The following is a 24,454-nucleotide window of genomic DNA, read 5'->3' as shown; positions in this document are numbered from 1 at the left end:
GAGAATGAACAAGTATTTTTTGACAACTTGCCCTTAAGCAGAGACACGTTCCTGGGCACTTCATCTTGCTTATTCAGTCAGTAAACATTTACTGAATGCCTGCTGTGTGCTGGGCATATGGTGCTGGGTGTAAAATGGTAAACAAAATTGTACCTGATCCTGGATCTCTTAGTATTTTGCACCCAGAGCAAATGGTGGCTGTTATTCAAATAATCACACAAATAAACATGTACAGTCCTCCCTTGGTATCCGTGGGGAATTGGTTCCAGGTCGCCCTTGGTACCAAAACCCACAGATGCTCAAGTCCCTTATGTAATATGGGGTGGTCCAGTAGGCCATCTGTATCCAAGGAGGTTGAGTCTGCAGATGCAGAACTCACAGGTATGGAGGCCAACTGTAATTATATCCCTTTACAGATTGAGATAAGGCCTCAGGATGAAAGGGACACAATTTCATGAAAAAAAAGAACCTAGCTTAGAGTAGGACTCAGGAAGAGGTTGGGTATTTTTATACCTTGAGTGGGAACTGGGATACTCGGGCAAAAACGAGAAACTAAACAATAGAGCTACTTTTCAGTTAGTAAAGCTTCATATTGTAAGCATAGTGATAGTTAAATACCAGCATAAATTAAGATTCCTGCCATTTCTATCCCCAGCACGTCCTGGGGTGAATGGAAATCAACACTCTAAGCAACTCACAGACTGAGACTTAGAAATAACCAGCTGTTCTCAAAGCACAGACTCACCTGTGTAGGGCCCTGCCAGTCGAAGTCACCCCCCAACTGTTTCTGAAATGGATCCAGGTGACACGTGCTGAGCATGGGCCCAGTTTTGGCAGCAAGTCATGCCTGGGAAGCAGTGGGCAGAACTAGTAATAGTGCGAATGCTGACTGCTAACTAGGTAAAAGGTCAGAATATTGTCCTTCGCTCAAGGTTTTCTGAAAGGAGGCAGGCGGCTAGCTGCAGTCAGAGTTAACTGTTCACCACTGGCTAAAGGGAGGCATACAGTCTTTGCTGAAATCCATTTATAGTAGATATTAGGGACTAAGGCAGGGGTATTAATTAAATTCAACCAATGCCATAAGAATATATTATTGGGCTTCCCTGGTGGCGCAGTGGTTAAGAATCCGCATGCCAACACAGGGGACACGGGTTTGAGCCCTGGTCTGGGAAGATCCCACATGCCACGGAGCAACTAAGCCCGTGCACCACAACTACTGAGTCTGCGTGCCACAACTACTGAAGCCCACGCACCTAGAGCCTGTGCTCCGCAACAAGAGAAGCTACTGCAACAAGAAGCCCACATAACAGAAGGAAGAGTAGACCCCGCTTGCCGCAACTGAGAGAAAGCCCACGCGCAGCAACAAAGACCCAACGCAGTCGAAAATAAATAAATAAAATAAAATGAATAAAATCTCTTAAATAAAAGGAATATATTATTGCATGAGTATTACGCTCAGTTTAATATTAAATTAAAATCTGACTCTCAACTATTTACTCCCCAGGTATTTCACTGAGTCAAATGCATAGACACAAAGAAGTTTAGAGCAGGAGGGAAACTAGAGTTTAGTTAACCTAACAGTTTCCAGATATTTGGATTTCACAGACTGATAAAATTCCTAAAAAGGATTTGGAAGACCTGTACCGAGTTGCCAACTTTTAATTTATTCAAATAAAATAATTTAAAGCACCTATTATTCACTGTCACCCTGTTACGTTATATATTATAATTACATTACATACTATAATTATATATTAAACGAAATATAACTTAGTGTTTTGATAGAAATAAATTAGCTTTATGAAAAACTCATTAGATTTTTAGGGAGTGTTTTCTCATTTCTACATGGATCTGTGAAAAACGAAGACTTCTTCCCAGTCCAGAACCAGTTCTGGAGCTGGGATTTGAGAACCACTGATTTAACTCACACCCCTCCCCCCATTTTACAAGTGAGGAACCCGAAGCCCCACATGACCATGAGCATGAACCAATCACAGGAACCAGCTCACAGCTGGGAACAGCCCTGCTTAGGGCCAAAGTTTTGTTTTGTTTTCTTTAACTGAAATATAGTTGTCTTACAATGTTGTGTTAATTTCTTCTGTACAGCAGAGTGACTCAGTTATACATATATACACATTCTTTTCTATATTCTTTTCCATTATGTTTTATCCCAGGAGATTAGATGTAATTCCCTGTGCTCTACAGTAGGACCTTGTTGTTTATCCATTCTAAATGTAATAGTTTGCATCTACCAACCCCAAACTCCCAGTCGATCCCTCCCCCTCTCTGCCCCCTCTTGGCAACCACAAGTCTGTTCTCTATGTCTGTGAGCCTGTTTCTGTTCTGTAGACAGGATCATTTGTGTGATATTTTAGATTCCACATATAAGTGATATCATATGGTATTTGTCTTTCTCTTTCTGACTTATTTCACTTAGTATGATAATCTCTAGTTGCGTCCACGTTGCTGCAGATGGCATTATTTCATTCTTTTTTATGGCTGAGTAGTATTCCATTGTATATATGTACCACACCTTCCTTATCCATTCATCTGTCGATGGACATTTAGGTTGTTTCCTTGTCAGCTGTTATGAATAGTGCTGCTATGAACTTGGGGGTGCATATATCTTTTTGAATTATAGTTTTGTCTGGATGTATACCCAGGAGTGGGATTGCTGGATCATATGGTAATTTTATTTTTAGTTTTCTGAGGAACCTCCATACTGTTTTCTATAGTGGCTGCATAGGGCCAAAGGTTTTGAAAGCAAGTCCTATGCATCGCTCTCTGCCTTGTTCCCACAAGTCCCTGCAGGGGTCAGCAAGGGCCCCACTGCTCTTTTTATACTGATGGGTAATGTACTGCCCTGGGAACACTGGGAGAGGATGGATGAGGGAGAAAGAATGAAAACCAGGAGCCTCTTCCTTCTTGATCCTCCCTCTGGGTCCTGCATGCCCTGGCCTAGGAGCTTCCTACTATCTGGCACTCTTGGAGTTTTAGGTATCTTTGTTAGGTACATGGATTACTCAGACCACTGGGAAATATTTTGTGCACTACAGATTCTTTATAATGTCCATTCCTCTGCCTCTCCTCTCCTCTATAAAGACCTGTGCTTTAGGAAATATAGCCTTACTGCTGATGTTTTTAGAGAATTGAGTATCAATTTAAAAGCACCCTGCTATGTTCCATGTTTTGTGTCAAAATGAGGGTTTAATCTAAAATAAAACAAAGGTGGGACTTCCCTGGTGGTTCAGTGGTTAAGACTTCACCTTCCAATGCAGAGGGTGCAGGTTCGATCTCTGGTCTAGGAGCTAAGATCCCACATGGCTTGGGGCCAAAAAAAACAAAACATAAAACAGAAGCAACATTGTAACAAACTCAATGAAAGACTTTAAAAATGGTCCACATCAAAAAATCTTTAAAGAATAAAATAAAACAAAACGAAGATTCTCTTTTACACAACACTGTGTATAATGCAAACAGAATACTTCATTTGGGAATTTTAGCTTTAAGTAGCAGGAAGTGACTCTGGTTTATTTTACTAGAAAGGGATTTTCTGAAAAAGGATATTGCATAGCTGATAGAATGGCCAGGAAGGCTGGAGAATTAGGCTTGGGGACTGCACAACCAGGAACAACTGCCGAAAGCACACGCAGAAACCCTGCTGCCTCTGGTAGGACTACAGGCTACCAGGAGTGCTGGCTGGTGCTCCTAGAGCTCCTGCGGCTGCCTCCACCCAGCATCACTGCGGGTGCTGCCTCTGCCTCTTCCTTCACATCAGTAGCTTCTAGTGGAAAACCTGGGCTGGGGCCCTCTGATGGGCAGAGACTAGGTCACTGCCTGACCTTCAAGGGAGTCTGGGGAAGTGAGTCTCTGGCATTTTCTTCCTTTGTCGTGTAAGGCAAACTTTGCCTCAGTAAGGGGGTGGGGTGGGGAGGTTTCTGAAATGCAAAGTTTAGATGCTGGGCAGACAAGCAGAATAACAGTGAATTTCCTTACAAAACTTCTCAGAAAGTTGGGGCAGCAGACAGCCTTTTTAATGGTAGTAAACAAAATCTATCAGCTTAGGTCCAGGTTTGATCGGCACTCAAATATTTTTTCTTGCTGAACAGAATCCTATCTTAAGAGAACCTGTTATGACCACTTTAGGGTAATTCATAGCGACATCTTGGAATTCTGTTTTTCTTGGGTGAGTGTGTTGGACTCCAGAGCCCCACTGAGGCCTACCGAGAGCTGATGAGGGGTTTGGCATTTCCGGGCCAGACGGGTGTGCAGTACACTCTTCCAGGGGGGGCCTGTAAACCACACTGGGGAATTCTTGGGAGATTTCACTGAAGCACAAAAAGTAGTTCTTTTTTCCTTCCTCCTGTGTAAACTCCCTTTACAGTCCCTGTAATCACAATGCGTACCCGTGGAGAATATTATGCTGTTCAACAGTGTGTGTTTCCCAGGTGTCTGGGTGGGTCCTCCATCCAGGAGGGCTTCAACCTGGGACTTCCTTGAAGCAGGCAGTTCCAGCCAAAGCTACAACTGGATCGGGATTCCCAAACCTTTCCATAAAAACGCTCCTGAGGGCTGAGAGCCAGAGAACAAATAATCCAAAAAGGAAGGAGGGTGTAGCCAGAGGGAAGACTAAAATGTCTTTGAACTCAAGTTTGCACTGTCAAATCCGTGCAAATTTTGATCACGCACCAGTGTCTCCCTGTGTGCAAACAGGTGCTTATAGAGCCTGGCTAGTTTACTCTCTGCCATTTAAAAGTTGCCAGCAGTTTTCTGCACCGGAAGCTGAGGCTCTACATACCCTGCAGAGACTTTTCTGTTTTGAGAAAGTCATTCCAGAGGGGCCTTTGGGTCACAGAACCATGAAGCACGCACAAGCTCAATGTTCTCAGGGAGCCCCCAATGCCCTGAGGGCAGTTGTGAGTACCAGCCAACTGCACCCCTGAAGAGTTAGAAGAAAAATTTTTTTCTCTCCAAATGTGGATTTAGCCTGAGCAGGAAAAATCTGTTGTTCTTGGGAAATGGTTGTACGCCTTTCAGTCCAGTCATGCGCACAGGAGAGCTGGGCTCTGCCCCGAGGGCCTGGTCTCCATGTCACCTCACGCCGGAAGGAAACCGGTGACAAGAACTGGCCGACTGGCACAGTGCAGCCTGAGCTGATTCTTTTTCTAAAATTGTGGTAAAATATACATAACATAAAAATTATCATTTTATTGGGAGATTGGGATTGACATATATACGCTGATATGTATAAAATGGCTAACTAATAAGAACCTGCTGTATAAAAAAATAAATAAAATTCTAAAATTCCAAAAAAAATTATCATTTTAACCGTTTTGTAAAATGTGGCATTAAGTACATTCACATTATTGTGCAGCCATCCCCGCCATTCGGAACAGCTTTAGCTCCTCCCAGTGAAACTCTCATGCCCATTACATCTTAACACCTCATGCCCCCTCCCCCAGCCCCTGGCAACCCTCATTCTATTCTCTATCCCTAGGAATTTGACCGCTCTAGGAACCTTGTATGTGAAATCACACAATATTTGTCCTCTTGGACTGATTCTTGACCGCGCCAGAAACTGACTGGGCTGGATTTTGTGAAATGCATTGTTAATTACTCTACTGAGTGGTATTGGCCGGTGGTGACCAGACCTTGTGGGTGGGAGTGAGTGTTTTCTTCTGAACAAATGGACGTTCCTACCGTTGGTCATCCTGAAAAAAACTTAATCCCAGAGTAGGAAAAGAGGGGGACTGAGACTGGGGGAAGTACGATTTTTTTCCTCTGGGGTTTATTTGGCTTCGATTCCAAGGTATGGAGCTACATGGGGATTCTAACTGGTGGGCTGTGAGCAGTGGGTGGTGATATGGCGCCCTGTGCCCCACGAAGCCTGTTGAGGGCAGAATGGTGATCGTGAGGGTGACCAAGACGGGGTGGGGGGGCGACCGCTAAACCCTTCCAGTGCAGGTGCGTCACCTCTGTATGGCCCTTCAGTTACCCCTAGGCTCACAGCACACCAGCTCAGTTGAGCTGCAGGGATTGAGAGAGGGGACTGTCCTTTCCATGAGGCTGAGTGTGGGTGGCAGTGGTGGTCACCAGCTAAGGACAGCTGGGCCCAAAGGGGCAGATAGCTCCCGGAACTGTAGAGATCAGAGACTCCATTATGGCAACAACTTGAAGAAACAAAGGGTAAGGGTAGCAAAAGCAAAGTAATATGTCCTAGAATATGTGAGGCAGTGCCGTTGGGAATTCTTAGAAATTCCAGTGAGCAGCCTGGTGTGAGCTCATGACATCGTAATTTTAGTATTAAAAGAGGATTAGAATTTCCTTTTTAGACACAGGCTTGTGAGACCAAAGATGCCAAGTTAAGCATGTTTGACTTAATATGACAATGAGATTTAAAGTTCCTTTCCATGAACCAGAGCTGATGCTCATGGAAGACGTGCCGCGTGTGGCCCTCCACCCACCCACTCCTCATGGGCCAGTTGGAGACCCAGAGCCCTGGGCTGATCACAAATTACGGATTTGATCTTTCGCTCAAAATATGAGAAATTTGATTTTAAAGTGTGCCATGTATTCCATTTTTATGTAGCTTAAGTCAGAGCAGGGATCTTGGGTCGCTATTCTCCTGTGTGCCTAGGCCACCCCAAGCAGTGAGTCAGGGGCTGCTTGGAAGGAGATACAGGGATCTAAGCCAGTGGTGAATATTAAATCTATATAGTGGAAGATAAAACCATAAAAACTGGGTTTAGTATCCATGGAATCTGATGGGTTTGAAGGTAAGGCGCCCACAGGGAGTTCATAGCTTCGAGACTCTCCATGGTGCAGTTACAGAGAGATTTCCAATTGTGAGCTGTAAAATCCTAAAGATCATACTTACTAATAGCCTTCTTCCAACTATTCTTTATTATCCTAACTGTCTTCCCAGCTATCAGCTCCTTTTTCCGCTTACTCTATGCCCGTGGAAGAGGTTGACGTAAGTTATTATCCCTCTCTTATGAGTGAAGAAATTAAAGCTCAGAGAGATTAAATGATATGTCCAAGGCCCTAAAATTAATCTGTGGCTAAGGCAAGGTGAGAGCTTGTGTCCCCTGCTTTTTCTCCAAGGTTGTGCTTCTCCTTTTAAAATTTTATTTATTTATTAAACTTTTATTTATTTATTAAAATTTTTTTCTTCCAACTTTATTGAGATCTAATTGACATACAGCACTGGTTAAGTTTAAGGTGAATAACATAATGATTTGACTTGCATACATCATGAAGTAATTACCACAATAAGTTTAGTGAACATCCATCATCTCATATAGATATAAAATTCAAGAAAAAGAAAAGAAATTTTCTTCCTTGTTATGAGAACTTATAGGATTTGCTCTCTCTTTTTTTTTTTTTTTTTTTTTTTGCGGTACGCGGGCCTCTCAATGTTGTGGCCTCTCCCGTTGCGGAGCACAGGCTCCGGACACGCAGGTTCAGCGGCCATGGCTCACAGGCCCAGCCGCTCCGCGGCATGTGGGATCTTCCGAAACCGGGGCACGAACCCGTGTCCTCTGCATCGGCAGGCGGACTCTCAACCACTGCGCCACCAGGGAAGCCCGGATTTGCTCTCTTAACAATTTTCATATATAACATACAGCAGTGTTAATTACATTTATCATTTGTAGATTACATCCCTGCTTTTCCTCCACGGTTGTGCTTCTCCTTTGACAGCTGCAGGTATCAAACCTCTCTAGGTTTGAACATCTTTGCCAACCTCATCAACAACCTAAAAATCTTTATAAAGCCCACTGGGGTACTGGTTTCCATCTCTCAAACCAACACATCTTCTGAGCGCTGTCTCAGAACCGTCTTCCAAGAAGCTTCTTTATCCACTTCAGCCCAGGCTGATCCCCATCCTTGGAAAACTTCCACTGCACTTAGAATCAGCACCACACTGTGGGGCACATAATTGCACATTTTCTGGAACTGTTTGCTGCTTGCTTGCCAGTGACATTCTTTGCTGAAGAATAAGCAGCCAGCTGCACGCCACACTTCTCTGGTGTCATCCGTGGCCTCTAGAAGCAATCGGGCCAGGACAAGTGTCTAATACAACTTGCTGTTTGGACACTGTGGTGTACACGTGCTAGGTGAGTCGATCGTCTTTCAGCTGGAAGGCTCGACTGCTCGTTCCAACCCTTCTCTGTCCCTAGGCTTCATTTCTTTTTCTACGCAGCAGTTATCACTTAGTATTGTATGGTGCTATTTATCTATTTATTTATGTATTTTTGGCTGTCTCCCCCACGAGAGTGTAAACTCCAGAGAGCAGGGCCCTTCTTGCTTCTCCAGCTCCTAAAACATATAGGAGGTGCTCAGTAAATGTTCGTTGGATACATAAACAAAGGTCTAAATCGATGCTCCATTTGGTGTGGTCGCCAGCCCACTTGTATCAGAATCACTCAAGTTGCTTCTTAGAGATGCAGGTTCTTGGCCTCATCTCAGAAGAACCAAATTAGAGTCGCTGGAGGTGGGACCCAGAACACAGTAATGTCAATTTTCATGTACATTAAAGTTGAGAAGTGGCACTCATTTTTTAGATGAGAAAATTGAGCCTCCAAGATATAAAGGGATTTGCTTAAGGTCACCAGATAGATTATAGCCAAAATGTTAGTAGAACCCAGACTTCAAACTCTCAATCCAGAGCTCTACTACATCAGGCTGCCTAATTTATAGACACCATAATGTTTTCTGAAGGATTACTCTATCATTCATTTGATGATATTTGAGCATACTGGCAGCCAGGCCTTTGTCCTCCAGGTATGAGACTGGAAAAGTCCTCTGGGAATCTGACCAGCCCAAGAAGCAAATCTTAGAGATACTGATGATGAGTTTCCCAATGAAACAACTCAGCCAGACCACTCTAGGGTGAAGTTCACTGTTGATAAGCCCCTGCCACATATCACCCTAATGAGCATATGGTCAAGATTTACCACATGTGAGGAGAACCCTGATGTGAAAGATCCAGACCAAGACAAACCAACATCATGAAAGCAACATGAAAACAACAGAGATATTCAAAGAACAGAAGCTTAAAAAAAAAAAAAATCAGGGTTGGTTAGTATCTTCCAGGATACAAGAAAAGATATTTCAACCTTGAAACAGTAGCTGAATGGTATAAAACCAGAACTTTTGAAGAAAAAGGAGCTTTAAACAAATTCTGAAGCATGATAATAGAAATTTTATAAATTGGAAGATAAAACTGAGGAACTCTTCCAAAAAGTAGAGCAAAAACCCAAAACCTATGTGAGGTCACATTATCTAAATAATAAGAGATTCAGAAAGAGAGAACAGACAAACTGGAGTGGAAGAAATCATGGACAAAATAATCCAAAACTGTTTTTCAGGTTAGAATGGTACGTTTCCAGGCTGACACGCAGGGAGGAAAACAGACACAAACCAAGGTGTGTCATGGTGAGACCTTAGAACTCCTGGGATAAAGAGAAGATCTTAGATGATGAAAGGATGGATGGGTCAGATTAAAACGGCATCAGGTTTCTCGGCAGTAATACCAGAGGCTAGAAGACAATAAAGCAATGCCTTCAAAACTCTGAAGAAACATGGCTCCTACCTTAGAATTCTATGCATAGGCACAACATCAATTATGCATGAGGACTGAATAAGGACATTTCTAGAAAGACAATGTTTCAAAACTTGTATTTCCCACGTGTCTTTATGAGGAAGCTACTAAAGGATATGTTTTGCCAAAACAAGGGAGTAAACCAAGGAAGAAGACACAAGATCCAGGAAACAGGAGATCCAACACAAGAGTGAAGTGAAGGGAACCCCCAGGAAGATGGTGAAGGAAAATCCCTGGATGGTGGTTCTACCCCGGTTGTTGGGAACAAACAGTTCAGACTGGAGCCTGTCAGAGAATGAGGGAGATATTTCTTCGAGAAGGCCAAATGGATGAAATATGTGATGTTCCAAATGTCTTGAGAGGGTGCATGCTTATGTAATTCAATGAGACTTTGTGTTTGCATTTGTGATAAGCACTAATCACCATCATCATCATAACAAAGTTACTATCCAGGGAAATAAAAAGCTGTTCAGGAGAGGAAAAGTCATTGTAGTTTATTACAAGACTTCGCTCAGTGTAGCATTTACGTGGTTGTAAAGATATAAACACCGAATAAAGATCTAACAAAAATTACGATATTACTGTGCTGGAAAGATAAGGGGATGGGAAGGGTGTATGTGTTCCGTGGGAGTCTGGGGAGGAGAGAGAGTCAAATCTCTTCCTAGCTTGCGAAGTGGTAAGTCAATAGATAATGCCTAAAAGTGAAAAATCAGGGAAACTGTGTGGGAAGAAAAATAATGTTTCCTCTACTCTTCTGAGTTGTTATCTAAGACCTCTGTTCTAAAAGATGAACGAAGAAAAACAAATAGAAGTTTATTAATATGTGTACCTCATGTTTGCGTGGAAGATATACAGGAAAACTGAGAAACTCCCGAAGTGCCTTAGAATTCAAACTTAACTGCCATCTTCATAGGGAAAGGGGAGGGGGGACGTGGGTCTCTGAGGGAAGAGTAAGTGATATTTAGGACAATGAATGGGCCTTTGGAAGAGTAGACAGAAGGTGTGATAGATTGTGATGATGTGTGTCTGGGTGTGGTGTCAACTTCTAGTCTCCTTTCTGGTGATAAGAGTCCCTCTTTCCTGGTTGATGAAACTCCCAGAGGGGATCTGTGACCATTGGTTCTTTTTGGAGGATCTGTCTTTAGGCAGATAAGGGAGTTCAGAGAAAGCCCCTCCCTTCATTGCTGTTTTTCAAGTGTTTACATCTCAAAATAACAAATACACCAAAGTAGCATATCTTGGGGCGTTTTATCCTGCTACCCTTCAAAAGCAATACGTGAGCATCTTATTTAGAGATGTAGAGGTCAATACCAAAAGCTTCAGCTCAGACGCTGGAAAGTGTTTCTTCTGGAGAAGAGTTGGTGGGGGAATTACTGTTTGTCAAAACAAACGTTGTAGAACTATTAGACTCTTTAAAATTCATGCTTTTATTACTTTAATAAAAAGTTTAGAAATGTAAACAAACAGCAAAAGGCCCACATGGCATGCCTCTCTGAGCTATAATAGTAAAGGAAATTAAGTGATAAGTATTTTAAAGCTCAGTTCCCACCAACATCATTTGAGGCACTTTGAGCTCAGAGTCAGAAATTTCCATTTTTAAATGTGAAGAGAAGCTTAGCACTGGTGTGATAGACACAGAGAGAATGGGAAGCAGCACCTTCCCAGAGGCGGGAGAAGGCACACGCCAGAGTTGAAATTCCATTTTTATTGGTGACTAAACACCAGCTGGGGATTTCAGTTTTTAATGTTTATATGTCATGATGCTGAGAAAGAAATCTTGAGAACTACGAAAAGATGATTGGACATCAAAAGATTTTTCTTAAAAGCTGTTTAAACTTCAGCGTTTAAACTTTCTGATGTGGAACCAAGCCAAAAATAACATGAAGAAAATACCTGAGCACAACAGTGGTGACTTGAAATTCACAGTTGTTGATCTATCAGTCACCTGTCCCACTGATTCAGCTCTGGTTGCCTATCCTCTAGTCTTATCCTGTTGTTGATATACTCAGGTGAGAAAGCATTCCACAGAAGTTAAGCAATGAGTAAATAAACCTGCTGGGAGAGACTCTCAGGGGTGGGGTGCGGTGGAGAGCAAACATATTACATTCCAAATCTCCCAATGAGTCCAAAGAATCAACTGCTAAATACGGAATGTACACCTGAGTTCTTTCCTTCTCTCTTTTTCTCTTTCTTTCCTTCCTTCCTTCTTTCTTTTTCTCTTTCCCTTTCTTCCTTTCTTTCTTTCTTTCTTTCTTTCTTTCTTTCTTTCTTTCTTTCTTTCTTTCTTTCTTTCTTTCTTTCTTTCTCTCTCTCTCTCTCCCTCCCTCCCTCCTTTCTTTCTCTTTCTTTCTTTTCTTTCATTTCTTTCTTTCTTTCTTTCTCTCTCTCTCTCTCCCTCCCTCCCTCCCTCCTTTCTTTCTCTTTCTTTCTTTCTTTCGTTTCTCTCTCTCTCTCCCGCCCTCCTTCCTTCCTTCCTTTCTTTTTTTTCCCAAAACTCTCTTTTGGTTTCAGGTTAGCTTTCCCATACCCTGTTCAGACTTTAATTTCATGGTATAATCATTCAAGCTTTGGTAAACATCCAGCTGTAATTTGAGCTGGCTGGTCAATAAAACAAAAGTCATCACAGCTTCTCATTTGTATTGTTAACATCTAAAACACTGAAGAGATTAAATGCATGCAAAGATAACTCCTTACTTAATCACACAATCTCAGGGAATGTGTTTCCCCTTTGGGTAGTGTCACTATGAACATTTACATTGTGAAAACCAGATGTGTAATTTATGCAAAAGCAATTACAATAGTTTCTTGGAATAGAAATTATAATTTTCTGTCTTTTACTGACAATTTATTTTTTAACGTTTATTTAAAAATTTACAAACAGTAACATTTTTTTGATGTGCAGTTCCATACGTTTTAACACATGTCTAGATTCATGTGACCCCAGAGCAATCAGGATACAGAACAGTCTCATCATCCCCAACTCCCCATTGCTGCCTCCCACGTAATCCCTGGAAACCACTAATCTGTTCTCCACCCCTAAAGTTTTGCCTTTTCCAGAATGTCATATAAATGAAATCATTCAGAATGCATGAGCCTTTTGTGCCTACCTTACTTTGCTTAGCATAATGTATTTGAGATTTATCCATGTTATTGTGTGTATCATATATGTGTGTGCATGGATGCATGTGTGTATATATGTGTGTGTATAAACTTTTCATTTTGAAATAGGGTCACAGGAAGTTGCAAAGATAGTGCCAAGGGGTCCCCTATACCCTCAACCAGTTTCCTCCAGTGGTTGCATCTTGCAAAACTATAGTACAAGATCAGAAGCAGGAAACTGACTTGATACAATGTTTGCCATTTTATCACAGGCACAGAGTTGTGTAACCACCACCTCAACCAACATACAGAGCTATCCCAACACCACAGAGACCTCCCTAGTACAACTCCTTTATAGTCGCCCTCTTCCCCCACCCCCTCCCACCATTCCTCACCCATGGCAACCACTAACCTGTTCTCCATCTCTACAATTTTGTCATTTCAAGAAGTTGTATAAATTGAGTCATATAGTCCGTGACCTCTGGAGATTAGTTTTTGTTTTGTTTTGTTTTGTTTTTTCCCTCAGCACAAAGCCCCGGAGAAGTTCCATTTATCAAAACGTCATTCCTTTTTATTACTGGGGTGTATTCCATTGTATGTATTTATGAGAGTTTGTTTATACATTCACCTGTTGATAGACATTTAGGTTGTTTCCAGTGTTGGCAATTATCAAGAAAGGTTCTATAAATATTTGCATACGAATTTTTTTAATTAATTAATTTATTTATATTTATTTTTGGCTGTGTTGGGTCTTTATTGCTGCGCGCGGGCTTTCTCTAGTTGCGGCGAGCGGGGGCTACTCTTCATCGTGGTGTGCGGGCTTCTCATTGCGATGGCTTCTCTTGTTGTGGAGCATGGGCTCTAGGTGCGCAGGCTTCAGTAGTTGTGGCATACGGGCTCAGTAGTTGTGGCACGCGGGCTCAGTAGTTGTGGCTCACAGGCTTGGTTGTTCCGTGGCATGTGGGATCTTCCTGGACCAGGGCTCGAGCCCGTGTCCCCTGCATTGGCAGGTGGATTCTTAACCACTGAGCCACAAGGGAAGCCCTGAATACGAATTTTTATGTGAACATAAGTTTATGAAGAAAGGTTCTATAAATGTTTGCCTACGAATTTTTATGTGAACGTAAGTTTTTATTTCTCTGGGGTAATACTTAGGAATGGCTGAGTCATATAGTAAGTGAATGTTTATCCTTATGAGAAACTACTAAACTGTTTTCCAAAGAGGCTGCACCATTTGCATTCGCATCAGCAATGTCTGAGGCTTCTAATTAGTTGCGCCTCATCCGTGTCAGCACTTGGTATTTGTTGTTGTCCTTAGCCATTCTAGTAGATGCAAAATGGTATCTATGGTATCTCATTGCTTTAATTTGCATTTGCCAGGATAGATTTTGAATTTAAAAAAAAAAAGAGGGCTTCCCTGGTGGCACAGTGGTTGAGAGTCCGCCTGCTGATGCAGGGGACGCAGGTTTGTGCCCCGGTCCGGGAAGATCCCACATGCCGCGGAGCGGCTGGGCCTGTGAGCCATGGCCGCTGAGCCTGCGCGTCCGGAGCCTGTGCTCCACAACGGGAGAGGCCACAACAGTGATACCGCCAAAAAAAAAAAAGAAAAAGAAGAAAGCTCAGTTTGAAGAAACATTACCTTGATTTCCCTACTTTCTGTATTTGTATTATCACTTACCAAAGAGCCTAAAGAGATCACAAAAGTGCCTCGTCCCAGGCCTCAGGAACCTGAAAAATGCAAATTATGGAGACAGCTAGCTGCTGTTTTAAATGATTGATAACCAGTGTTGCCAACTAGTCCCTGTGATGAATGAGAATAGTTAATCTAGTCTCTACTGGTTGCCTTAAATAAAAAAGCAAGCTTTCTTCTCACTTCATAAAAAATGTATATTCCAGAAGCATTGTGTGAATACAGTTGTGATCCTTGAATTTAATTTCAAGAGCACTGAGAATGCTTAATATTTTGAGGAATTCTCAGAGGAATACATTTGTTAAAAAGGAATCAACAGGGTTTAGAGGAAAGAGTACTGGAATAGGAATTTGGAAGTCCTGTTCTGGAAACAGTTCTACCTGGTCCTAAGTGTGTGACCTTGAGCAAGTCTCCGAATCCGCATTAAGGCTGCCCCTCTTCCTCTGCTGGAAGAAGGTTTGGACTCACTTCAGCCATATCTCCTGGCATATCGTCCACAGAACACTAGATCTACAGGATTAAGATGTATGGAAGAAGAGAGCGTTCTTTATTGAAATTAACGTGGGAAATATTGAGTTAAAGTTCAAGAGGTTTCACTGAGGGAGGATTTTCCAGAGTCTTTAATTTGCTAACATATATTTTTAATCCCTGTGAGAGGGCTGTCATATGTCGTGTCTTCCCAATTCATTTGAGCACAGAAGTCTTTTTCATTGAATAATATATGAACGTATATTCCTTTGTTTTTCCTAGAACTCACTTTGGGAAATGCTGGACTGAAATATTGTTAATGTCCCTTCCAAATCTAACTTTTCAATGTTTCCAGTCTCTTTGTAAAAAAATCTCAAACACCTCTTGGTGTATTTGCTTGGAAAGTTTGCATTTCATATGTCAAGTTTTGTGCAGGGTGGTTCCATGGTACTGTACAGTGACATAATCATGGGCAAAACAGCAACGAGCTTGTTTCTCAGGCTTCTGTATTTAAGGTCAGGCTGGTTTAAACCCATATAGAGATCAACCAGGTCTCAGAACTTGGCAGGGCAGGGAGAGCTGTGCTAGAGGCAGACACAGGTACAGAGCAGGCCTGGAGGAGGACCCAGATGTGGGCAGTCAGAGCATGAGTGTCCAGAGTGAGGCCAGAGACATACAGAAGATCAGGGGGTCAGTGGGTCAAAGGTGTCATCTGCTGGGCAATCAGGAGTCCAGGAAACACATAGCCAGGTTCACGCTAGGTCGTGGGTCACAGGACAGACAAGGAAAATATTAGTAGATCCCCAAGAGCACACGGGTCATTCTCTAGGAAACAGACATAGCGTATCACTAAGAAGGCATTTTTAATACTGATGTTATCTCACCAGCTATGAAGCCCCACTTCCTCCTGGGACAGCGGCCAAGACCTGGGAAATGCTCCCAGGCCTCCAGCTCAGGACGGTAGGTATGAGATGCCAGGCAGCTGGGGCCAGGCTCAGAGATGGTAACTTTAGAAGAGCTCTTTAGGGGTTAGCACAGAGCAGGGAGAAACCTACCTTGCCTCTGTCCAACTCCCCCCACCCCTTCCAGAGGACCCACTGGAAGATTTTTCTCCCTCTGTGCACCTGAAGAGTTTAGAATGAAGAGATTAATTGACCAGAAATGAAAGCTTGAGGCAGTTCACTGCAGTGGAAAGAGTGTGGATTGAGAGTCAAGAGGCCAAGTTCAGCTCTTTGACCTGAGCTGTGGGCTTTGGTTTACTCACTCATGAGCAAAGTTTTCTTCCAGCTCACAGGTACCAGGATTCCAGTCACATCTGAGTCTGGGAGGGGGTAGCCCCACTCCAGCCTAGATGACGAGGTGAGAGGGGACCTCCGCTCTTCTCTAGCCAAGGCGGCTGCCCGCCTCTCCTGCCCTCACCCACATCCAGGGTCTGCATGCCCACTGCACTGTTTGCAGGCTTGTTCTCGGGGAGAGTGGTGGAGCTGACAGCCTCACAGGGGAGAAACCTCAGCACGGAGCCGACAGGAGCCAGACCCAGGAAGACAGTCTGAAGTCAGGCAGCCCTGCGTCCTGTAGGTCAGCACAGGACTCAGGGCAAACCGGGCGTGGTCAGGAGACACCAGACATAAACAGAAAGTCCTATGTGGTGGGAAAACCGAGACCACATGCCCCTACCATCTTGGGCTGGGGCCTGCCTTTCAGAGGACTCAGAGGAACCGCCGATAATTGGATGGAGGGGAGTGTGTTTTGAAATTAAAATGGGCACAGTAGGTAGAAGTCAAGTTAATTAGAGATATGTCCCTTCCTCCTGTGAGACTGAACAGTGTGACTTTCCGAAGAAGGCAGTTCTCACGGTAATGAGGTAAACTCAGAGGCAGCCAGCAGCACTGTTTGTTGGTGGAGAGACTGGTTTGGAAGTAAGCCCTCCACAGGCCCCATCCTGTTCCTTCGTTACTTCCCAGCCCCCTGGAAGCCAGCAGAAGCACACCAGTAGGTGGCCACAGCCCCAGGCGGCTGTGTTTGCCAGATTCCAAAGGGACAGGGACTCCCTTCGCGTTAGGGGAGGGGCTGGGTTTCCCCAGAGAAGGTTCTGGCACCTGGGCTGGACGAGATATATCAATACCTGGGGGAGCACAGAAACAGGGTGGCGCTGCAGGGAGAGATGTCTTTAGGAGAGGCCACCATTCCTTAAAAAATGCTCATGTTGAATGCTATGGTGGCCTTCTCTGAGGGCCAGTGCCCTTCCCAGGAGCGAGGAGGCGCCCCCCACAGGCAGCAGCGTCCGTAGCAGTCTTGCCCTTGTGGTGTTGAAGGCGATGGGGTACATTCAAGTAATCATGTGAGGACCCTAGTTTCAGGCCCAAATTCGATGTGACTTTGTGTATGGGTATTTTTCCTGAGGTCAAAGGCAACTGACACTTCAACACCTTATTTAAAAATAGAGGGAATTCCCTGGTGGTCCAGTGGCTAAGACTATGCACCCTCAATGCAGGGGACCCGGGTTCGATCCCTGGTCGGGGATCTAAGATCCCACATGCCGCAACTAAAGATTCCATGTGCCACAACTAAGAGCCGGTGCAGGCAAATAAATAAATAAATATTTTTGGAAAATAGAATTATCTGTGTATCCCTGTGCGTATTCCCTCATGGGTCTTTTCTACTTTCTCCCCTCACAGTGTTTGGTGACTTACTCTGTAAAGGTTGTAAACTCTATTGAAACAGGAGGGGGCTTCCCTGGTGGCGCAGTGGTTGAGAGTCCGCCTGCCGATGCAGGGGACACGGGTTCATGCCCCGGTCCGGGAAGATCCCACATGCCGCGGAGCGGCTGGGCCCGTGAGCCATGGCCACTGAGCCTGCGCGTCCGGAGCCTGTGTTCCGCAACGGGAGAGGCCACAACAGTGAGAGGCCCGCGTATCGGTAAAAAAAAAAAAAAAAAAACAGGAGGGAAGGAGGCAGGGCACAACCTTTGAAAGAATGACACAGCCCGAGGACATGACATAAACTGATTAGACCCAAATGGGTCCAAGATGGCGGACAAGTCAACTTCCACTAGACCTTGAGCCTCAGTATTCGCTCACATCAGCAAGCTAAATGATACACCCACAGGAGCCATGACAGTTCCAAGACACCATAAGGATCAAAAGTGGGCGGTGGCCCAATTCCTGGAAATCCCCGCCCCTTCCTAAAATAGCTGGAACACTCCTCCCACTCATTAGCCTATGAAATTACCCGCTCCTATAAAAACTGACAGCCCCATACCCTGGTGCCTGTCTCACCTTCTGAGATGGCCCACACTCTGTCTGTGGAGTGTGTTTCTCTCTAAATAAATCCACTTCTTACCTATCACTTGGTCTCTCAGTGAATTCTTTCTGCGATGAGACATCAAGAACCTGAGCTTCATTAAGTCCTGAAACCAGGTGTGTGATCTCAGTTGGAAGACTGGGTGTTGGCCGGGTTCGAGTCCCGCCTGTGTGGGTTCAAGTCCCAGTCTGAGGTGCACGGTTTCACTATTATTTAACACATACTAAGTCGAGGCTCACAACGAAATAACTTTCCTTTGTATCAATTAGTAGATTATTGTGAATTCTTATTATTTCCTTGTGGAGCCTGAAAAGTAGTCAGAACAGAGCCTCAGGAGTATTCCCTTCTTGACTTTCAGGTAATGCATCCAAGAAAGAGTCGTCCACTGAGTTATTTCCCCTCATTCGTCTCCCTTCATCCAAGCTGAGGAAAAGAGACAGCCACCTGGCAAAGGTCTAGTCCAAGGTGCCTTTGAAATATCCTGCGGAAGTACCTCTGGTTCCCCAGCATTCCTGTAGAAGATAAGCCGTCTCCAGGTAAGTAATGCTGTTAATAACAATGGCAGTAGCCACTTGGGAGACGTAGGCTCCAGGGCAGAGAGCTGGGAGGCTGAGGCTAGAGATCCACCAGGGCCCTCAGCCTGTTCTTTGTCCTTGAATTTCCTTTTCACTTTAATCATTCCTGGAATCATGGAGAGAAGTTTAGAGGTTTCTACAACCCAGCTCTCTGGATTTGGATAAGTCTTAACAGAACCAGCCAGGTCTTAACATTCTTCAAAGAATAAAAATCCTGTCACCACCTAGAGGGACCTGAGCTCAGAAATCAGTTGCTGCGGATCAAGGCTTGTCTTACTAGTATGCAAACAATTCTGAGGGTTCCTCAAATCAACTTTCAATCTGGCGTTTTCCTTGGCTATCAGGTGGAATTTACCCCTGAATGAAGGTCCTCACCTTGCATTGAATTCTAGTGAGTTTTGTTTTGTTTTACAAAGTGACCGGCACCGTCTTTGGGGACCACTTGATTGATTGATCCCCTCCGCAATGTCGACTTAAAAAATACACACAACCTAAAAGCTGAGAGTTATATTTTATTTGGTGAGAATTCTTAGGACTTCAAGCCCAGGGGGCAGCATCTCAAGTAACTCTGAGAGACTGCTCCGAGGAGGTGAGGGGGGAGCCAGGTTATGTAGGAGTTTTGCAGCAAAGGGCAGGTAGTTGGAACATCAAAAGATTATTGTTAATTAAAGAGAACCAGATATCCCAAGTTAAGGAATTTAGCACTTTTGTATGTATGGGAAGACGCAAGAGTCTGGGCTCACTGAAATCATTCCTTTGATAAGTATCTCAGCTATCTGGGCCAGTATCCTGTGTTTTCACTTCCTGTGTTTCCTCAGGGCCTATGGTAAGGAGTGGCTGCAGTCTGATGGCTGCTAGATGGCAGGTATTCTTTCCTTCCTGAATTCCCTCAGGGCTCACCAGCTCACATTGGAGGGCTGCAGTTGCTGATGACTGACTGACATCCTTTGTTTACTGATAGGGTAGGAAATATTCCACTTCTCAGCAGCCTTCTCTTATTCACGTCGCAGATTTTTATTTTTCTCCTTAAGGGAGGACCCCAGCCCATGGGACAGTTCTGCCTGGGAAGTGGAGAAGTAGGAATGTTTTTCCGCAGTGACTAGAGCAAAGGCAGCAAAATTCCACATTTCATGGGTCCGGGGTCACGGCTACTGATGGTTGGTGTGATTCTAGCCATTACCAAGGGTATAATCTACACTTTGCCCAGTTCTCAGTCGCCTCCTCTATACAGAGTCCTTCCACATCCCAGGAATCCCCAGGGAAGCCGGGGCAGGCCCACAGCAGTCCCAAACCTGAGTCATCCTGTGGCCAACAACTTCCCAGGGAAGCCCTCCAGCCAGGGCCCGCCTGCTGGACGGCCTCATTTCAGACAGGGTCCCACAGGCCCCCTTCGCCTCTTCCAGGCACAGATGTTTGTATCCCGAAGCAGCACCTGCTGAGCCCCCAGCCCACCCACTGTGCCAGTCAGGGTTCTGAGCAGCCCTGTCTTCAAGGTGGATGAGAGCTGACTCTATTTTAAGGAAATGAAGTGCGTCTTTGAGTCAAAGCATGTGATACAAATGACCTTTCTGTGGCAACATGATTAAAAATAGGCAGTTACAGGAAATTTTTCAACTCTTGAGACATTAATGGATGTAGATGTAAAAAAATAGACTAACTTGCCTCATCTTCCCATTAGTGATGTGTGTGGGCAGACAGGGCTACTTTTTGCCGCCTTGACAGACCGAATACTGCCTGTGCGTGGGATAGGAGCATTTCTAGGCTAGCCATTCCCCCAAAGTGAGGTTGTGGAATTTGTATGGTACTTACCGACTGACTGGCTCACCCAAATCTGAGTGTGTTTCATTTTTTGGGTTTGGTGGCTGGATTTTTGCATGAACAGCAAGGAGTAGCTGAATTCTCCCTTTCAGTTTGCACCCTCTAGGTCAAGGGACAGCAAACTTTTTCTGTAAAGAACCAGATAGTATATATTTTAGGCTCTGTTGACCATACACTTTCCGTAGCAACTGCTCAACTCTGCTGGTATAGTGTGTGGGTAAGCAGCCACAGGTAGCATGCAAACAAATGGGCCTGGCCATGGTTCCAGTAAACCTTTATTTGCAAAAACAGGTGGCAGGCTTGATTTGGGCCTGCAGGCTCTAGGTTGCCCAGCCCTGCTCTGGAGTCAAAGAGGTGAGGATATTCACCCTCCTTCCCTGTTTTCAAGGGATGCCTGAGACTTATGCGTTCGTTGATTCACGTATCCATTCAGCAAATGCTTACCCAGCGGTCTGCTGCCATGCCAAGCTCCATAACGTTAGTTTAGGATGCAACAGAGAACAGCACATACCAAGCTCCCTGCCTCACAGAGCTTACACCGTAGAAAAGAGGGGCGCATCCTCGGGTGCGAGGACGATGTTAGTGGCGGGGGAATGAGCTCAGGGAGCTCACGGGAACCGATCTTAGTGTCTGACATGGAAGCAATCGTAAAGACTTTGGGTTTTCCTCGGTGTGGAATGAGGAACCATTGGAGAACTTTGAACAGAGAAGTGACATGATCTAACTTATGTGTTGAAAATAAATGTAAACTGTGTCAATGGTAGACTAAAGGATGGATGCAGGGATACCCAGGAGGAGGATGTAGCTGTAGCAGTGCTTGAGGAGACAGAGGGCGGTAGCGTGAACTAGAGCGGTAACAGGGAAGGGAGTGAGAAGTGTTTAGATCCGTGGTATATTTTGAAGGTAGAGCCAACACGACTTCCTAATGGCTGCGTGATGTGTGTGAGATAAAGGAGTCAAGAATATATTTGGCAGGGGGCTTCCCTGGTGGGGTCCAGTGGTTAAGAATCCACCTTCCAGTGCAGGGGATGTTGGTTTGATCCCTGGTCGGGGAACTAAGATCCCACATGCCGTGGGGCAACTGAGCCCGCGCGCCACAACTAAGACCTGACACAGCCAAAAAAAAAAAAAAAAAGAAAAAAAAGAATGTATTTGGCATTTGGAACATGGAGTTGCCACTAACTGGGATGTGAGAATGCTAAGGGTGGAAGCAGTGTTAAACATGTGAACTTTGAAATTTCTCCTTGACATCCAAGTGGATACATCTCAGCTTGGCATTTAGGAGAGAGGTCTGAGCTGGAGATATACATTTGGATGCTGTCAGCATAGGGAAAATGCACGGTATTTAAAGCCACGGATTATGTGAGATCACCAAGGAAATGAGAATATAGAGAAAGAAGGAGAACCAAGACCCTTGGGCAGTCCAGTATTGAGATGCTGGGGAGAGGAGGAAGAACCCGGAAGTCAGAGCGTTAAGTGACCTCACCTTACTTGCCGGGAAAATATACATGAGAACACTGCATAGTAAATGAACTTAATTTTTAAAAATCTTTAATTTTTCATTCTATATCCAAGGGACAGCTATGACTCTTTTGACTTAAGGAGGTATTTGTATTTCTTAAGTGGATTCAAGTAGGCTGGTGATATTAGTCTTATTATGCAGAGTTTTTTCCCCTAAATAAAGAAAATAATTTGCTTGAGATCTTCCAGACCGTGTTATAGGTTCACCTAATTCAAAATTGTTTAAGGAGTCTGGTTTGCACACATGCCTTGCTCTGTTTGTGCTCTGTGTCCAATGTCTAAAGGCGTATGTAACCTGGTTCGCTTATTGCCAAATAAAGCCTAAGCCAGCTCCCGGGCTGCCCCCACATAGTAAGTAAAGCTCAGATGAAGGTGTACACTTCAGACTGGGACTTGAACCCACGTGCTGGGACTCAAACCCGGCCAGAACTCAGATTGGAACTCAAACCCATGCAGCTGGGACTCAAAGCAGGCCAAAACCCACAGTCTTCCAACTGAGATCACACACCTGGTTTCAGGACTTAATGAAGCTCAGGTTCTTGATGTCTCATCGCAGAAAGAATTCACTGAGAGACCAAGTGATAGGTAAGAAGTGGATTTATTTAGAGAGAAACACACTCCACAGACAGAGTGTGGGCCATCTCAGAAGGTGAGAAAGGCACCAGGGTATGGGGCTGTCAGTTTTTATAGGAGCGGGTAATTTCATAGGCTAATGAGTGGGAGGAGTGTTCCAGCTATTTTAGGAAGGGGCGGGGATTTCCAGGAATTGGGCCACCGCCCACTTTTGATCCTTATGGTGTCTTGGAACTGTCATGGCTCCTGTGGGTGTGTCATTTAGCTTGCTGATGTGAGCCTATACTGAGGCTCAAGGTCTAGTGGAAGTTGACTTGTCCGCCATCTTGGACCCATTTGGGTCTAAGCAGTTTATGTCATGTCCTCGGCCTGTGTCATTCTTTCAAAGGTTGTGCCCTGCCTCCTTCCCTTCTGTTTCACAGATACTTAATTCTTATGGATCAATCTCTGCATTTTAGTTTCTGATTCTGATATTCAGAGGATGGTAGTTTGTTCAAGATCTGTGAGAATCTCAACCATCTTGTCCTTGACTTAAGTTGTAAAAATAATTTGGGGGTTTCCTGTTTTGTTTTATACTTGGAAAATTTTGGTTAACACTGTTTTTAAAATGAACAATCTTAGAGGTTTTAAAAAAATATCTGTAGACTGTATCAAATATTACAAGGGACTTTTAAAGCAACCTTGTGAAGTATGTTATGATTCTCATCTTATTGATGATGTATCTGAGGTTCGGATGAGAATGTCATGCAGTAAGAGAAGGCCAGGACTCTCATTCTTAGCCCAGTGCTCTTAGCACAATGAAACACCTTTTTTCTAGAAGCATCATACAGGTCAAGAGCTCAGGCTAATGTGCTAGCCAGATCGCCATCTTAGAAAAGCACATGTCTTGGCTCTTCCAGTTTTTTGTTTTCTGTGACCCCATTTCATTTAGGACTGATACTCAGAACATTAGTTGGACCACTCTATGGCATTTAAAAGAAGGAGATAAGTTGGTATAGTTGAAGAGATACCCACATTAAACAGTTCTTTCACAGGCATGGGTTTTTGGGCAAGTCAGATACAAAATGTGAGAGAGCTTGAGCTCCCTTGAAAACCATAGAGACGGCAATCACTTTTAGGGTGGGGAAGTGTAGGGTTTGCCATCCCTGTGTGCCCTGTTTACTGGCCTGGTCTCTAGGCTATCACTTAGTTTTCAAGGTGGAAATTACCCTCTTCAACCTACTGTGCACTTACGTAAAAAGTCAGATGATAAGCTACAGATTCAAATTCTGTATTCATGGGAAAGGCTGGGAACATTTCACAGAGGACTGCTGGTTGCCTTGGCAACCTAACAGCCCTCTAGGACAGGAGGAGCGGACAGCAAGGCCGATGTCTGTAGGAAGACGGCTTTCTGTGATTAAGCCTTCCCTGACAACGTTTATATCTGAAACATGAAAGCCCCAAGGCTATGTTCAGGAAGGCTGCCTGACAGTCAACAGGAGACCTAAACAGATCTGGTGTGATCGCCTGAGTAGAAGAACACATATTCCTGTTTTCCCTTTCACAGCTCCACCATTTGGATGACTCCAGAAGAAAAAGGCGCGTGGAGTCATAGCTCTCGTCCAGTTAGCTTACCACCCTCCTGAAAATTATGACTTAGAAAATGGGACGTGATCTTTTAAACAAACACACCAGAATTTACCTCTTCACGTGATGGCTTTCCTTCAAAGACGTGGGGTGGAGAGGGGGCACGACTACTGCCCAAAATATAAGTGGTTCTGAATGTGCTCCTTTTGGGGGAGTACCTTCATGGGCATTTGCTAG

General features: G+C 44.3%; 1 protein-coding gene across 2 annotated transcripts in view; it reads left to right on the top strand.

Moving 5' to 3' along the window:
• Window positions 1-24,454, top strand: part of ACSL1 (acyl-CoA synthetase long chain family member 1) — a 307,865-nt gene that overhangs the window by 134,783 nt on the left and 148,628 nt on the right. For both annotated transcript variants that reach the window (XM_060291703.1, XM_060291706.1), the window contains one exon: window positions 18,523-18,700. The gene's annotated coding sequence lies outside the window, so the exon portion shown is untranslated. The remainder of the gene's footprint in view (window positions 1-18,522; window positions 18,701-24,454) is intronic.

The sequence above is a fragment of the Globicephala melas genome, chromosome 21 (genome assembly GCF_963455315.2).
Source record: "Globicephala melas chromosome 21, mGloMel1.2, whole genome shotgun sequence".
Taxonomy (NCBI): domain Eukaryota; kingdom Metazoa; phylum Chordata; class Mammalia; order Artiodactyla; family Delphinidae; genus Globicephala; species Globicephala melas.
This window is presented reverse-complemented; position numbering and strand designations above follow the sequence as displayed.